Genomic DNA, 3,492 nt, shown 5'->3' with positions numbered 1-3,492 from the left:
CTCCTCCACCCCCCTCAACACACACACACACACACACACACACACACATTCCACCATTCCAAGAAGGCTCTCCTCTCTCTTGCTCTCTTAGCTAGGTAGTAGAGCTAGGCTAGTTCTCTTTAGCGAAGCAAGTCGTCCTCGGGGTCGTTGAGCAATCCTCGGCTCCCGGTATGGCTTTGTATTCATCAGACTTCTATTCATAAAATAGAGATGTGCCATGGTTGCTTTACTATCTTGATAGTTTATCAATCCATGCTTAGATCTTCATGAGCTATGAACAGTCTTGGTTAGGCCAGATGATCCGGGTACAGATAGAGGTTCGATGTGCTTTCGGGCTTGCTCTAGTGATTTACTTGTCCATCCGAAGGGTGGGAGACCTGGGGGCACTAGAGTAGTGACTTCATACATGAGCGTGGTGCTCGGGTATGCGGGATCCTTCGGATATGACCGTACTCCATGGTGTGACTAGTGTAGATGGCAGGTGGTGATAGCCCTGTCCGTCCGGCGTAACAGCGGTGTTGCGTTTAGCGTATTCCCCGACATTCGGGTTAGGTGTAGGAGTTCATGCAAAGAGGTAACGGGAGTGGATGTACTCCGGTGAGGGACCTTCTCCCCGCTATCCCATTTTCCTGGCACTTGCAGTCCTAACCATGTCCTAACATAACCCCAGCTTTGGATAGAAGCACTAGGACACCTAACCTAGCCTAAGCTCCAGCTGATTTAACGTAGGATAGAGTAGCTCTTTCTTTAGTCGTTTCTCTCTTTTATTCCTTCCTCTTGGAGTGTGGATGTGTGCTGTGTCGCATTACCCTTGCTTATTATTTACCTGGACTTACCCCTGTTAGAGTTTTGCCTATTGCTTGAGGCACAATGTCATGGTTAATGTTAAGTACAATACCTTTGCCACTGCCGTCCTTTGGGACACAAATAAATGACGATACCCTTACTCTCCGGGTGAAATGTTATAACGGTATATCCGTGCGCTTGCGGATCCATCTGTAATTGTATTGATTATACCACGAGAGTGGCACCCCTTGGGTGCAGTTGCTAGGATGGGTTCGGCTCCCTCATTTCTAGTGATTGCACTAAGGACCGCCAACAGGCAATTCTGAGGTTGTTACCAAGGTCATCGCAAACCTGGTATCGACTTAAGAAATGCCAACAAGCATTTCTGGTGCCGTTGCTGGGGACGACATGTGAACAAAGTTATTGTACTGATATTAATCTAGGCTTTGTACTCAGTATATAGTCTTTACTCTTTCGGGCTAATATCACTTTATGTCTTCTTTTATTTTTTGATTTGAAAGAAGACAGGGGTAGTATATGACTGGTTTCTCCCTGCCGGAAAACTACACAGACAATCCAGAGAGACTTGAGAGAAGGGCACGACCTCGCGTCATTCCTCCTCTCGCCATCCTCCCGGCACAGGAACCCATTCAGGAAGTACCACTTGTTCCTGAGGCTATGGCTGAAAAGACTCTCTACGAGTTCTCCGTCCCCTCCACCGATAACGTGGCCACAGGCCCCAACATCAACATCGGGGACGTGAACTTCGAACTGAAATCAAGCCTCATCAACATGGTGCAGGCTTGCCCATTCTGTGGCAAGCCGAATGAGGACGCAAATGCTCATTTGCAAAACTTTCTGGAGCTCTGTGACACCATTGTTATACGGGGTGTCGCTGCCGACGCGATCAAGCTTCATCTATTTCCTTTCTCCCTACTGGGGAAGGCGAAACAGTGGTTTTATAAGGAAAAGGACATCGACACCTGGGCCAAATGCTCCATGGCATTCCTCGCTAAATTCTTTCCGCTGGGCAAAACAAATGCCCTGCACAGAAGCATTTCAAGTTTCTAGCAGACGGGGATGGAATCCATCCCAGAAGCTTGGGAGAGGCTACAGGAATAGATCCTAGCCTGTCCTCACCAAAGCGTGGATGAGTGGCTCGTCCTTCAAAGCTTCTACAACGGGCTCACAAGGACATCTTGAGCCAATATTGATGCCGCTGCTGGAGGAGCCTTCCTCGACCTGACCATAGCCAAAGCCAAAGAATTGGTCGAGAAGATGGTCTCCAACCAGGGGTGGAGCGATGAACGACTCCATTCCCGCATGAAGGGCATGCATACCGTCATGGAGATGGATATGATTGCCGTGAAGCTGGACCTCCTAATCAATAAGATGGAGGAAGGGAGCAAACAACCGATCCATGCTCCCGTTTACGCCATGGGTTCGCACTTCACATGCGAAGTCTGCGGTAATGAAGGACATACGGGGAACGACTGCCCCGAAACCCATGAAGACTGCGCCTAACTCAGCAACAACAATAACAACGGGTACCGTCCACCACAAGGAGGCCAGGGGTGGAACCAGCCACGTCCACCATTTCAGGGAGGTAATAACTATAATCCTTCTTATAATTCGAATTTTAATTTGAACCAACCTCCCTTGAGGAATCTTGTTCTTGGCTAAGTTAAAATTAATGAAAATATAAATAAAAGGCTTTTGGCCAATGACAAATCCCTGGAAAGTTTAAATGTAAAGCTTGAAACTTTATCTTCAACTCTTAAAAAATCAATTAAGTTTCAACAAAATGATAGAAACACAGTTGGCTCAAATCGCTGCTGTCATTCCTTCTGCTGAGTCTGGGAAGATCCCGGAGCAACCCGAGACTCCCGTTGAAAATGTCAGCATGGTGTCTACCGGACGGGGTAACTCGTGTAGGTAGGTACAATCCCCCAAGGAACAATGTTTGGGATGGCATGGTGGCAGCAGTGCAAGAGGATCCAGGGGTCCCCATGATCAGCTGCTTAATCTGCATCAAACACTTTGAGCGATGCCTATGCGATCTGGGGGCAAGCGTGAATATAATTGCCAAGGTAATATATGAAGAACTTGATTATCCTGCTCTTTCCCCAAAAACCATGCTCGTACAGCTTGCAGATTCGACCATTCGGTATCCCGAAGGGATAGCCGAACACATCTTCGTACGAGTACGAGATTCCTTTGTCCTTGTCGACTTTGTAGTAATGGATATGGAGGGTGACCTCAGAGTCGACCTCGTACTTGGGCGACCTTTTCTAAGGTCTGCCAAGGCAAGGATCGATGCCGGAAAGGGAGAAATCCATTTCTGTGTCGGAAGGGAGGATATGTTTTTCAGGTTCAAGTGTAGGGAAGAGCAGCGCTTCATGATACAACAAGACAGTGAAGGGCATAGCACTATGGGGTGCACCAGAACCCTAGCCAGAACACCGACCCTCCACACCTAAGAGAAAGAAGATGTGGCGGAAGGTCGAGAGTTCGGCCTCGTCCAGTTCACCAAGATGAGCTGACCAATGGTAAGAACGATGGAGAAAAGTCGTGCACATCGGACTATAAACGACGCGCCCTTGCCAAAGGTAAATTGGTATTTATCTCATATTTGCTTTCTCTGCCTTTTCAAATTTTCTTTGCACCTCATTTATTTCCCCACTGCATATTTGAAAATTTTCAAAA

At 47.6% G+C, this 3,492-nt stretch overlaps 1 non-coding gene across 1 annotated transcript; it reads right to left on the bottom strand.

Moving 5' to 3' along the window:
• Positions 1 to 1,825: 1,825 nt before the first annotated feature.
• On the bottom strand, positions 1,826 to 1,934 carry LOC120658551. The gene has a single exon (XR_005668730.1). It is a non-coding gene; the product is annotated as a small nucleolar RNA R71 (small nucleolar RNA).
• Positions 1,935 to 3,492: the final 1,558 nt, after the last annotated feature.

The sequence above is a fragment of the Panicum virgatum genome, chromosome 1K, assembly GCF_016808335.1.
Source record: "Panicum virgatum strain AP13 chromosome 1K, P.virgatum_v5, whole genome shotgun sequence".
Taxonomy (NCBI): Eukaryota; Viridiplantae; Streptophyta; class Magnoliopsida; order Poales; family Poaceae; genus Panicum; species Panicum virgatum.
This window is presented reverse-complemented; position numbering and strand designations above follow the sequence as displayed.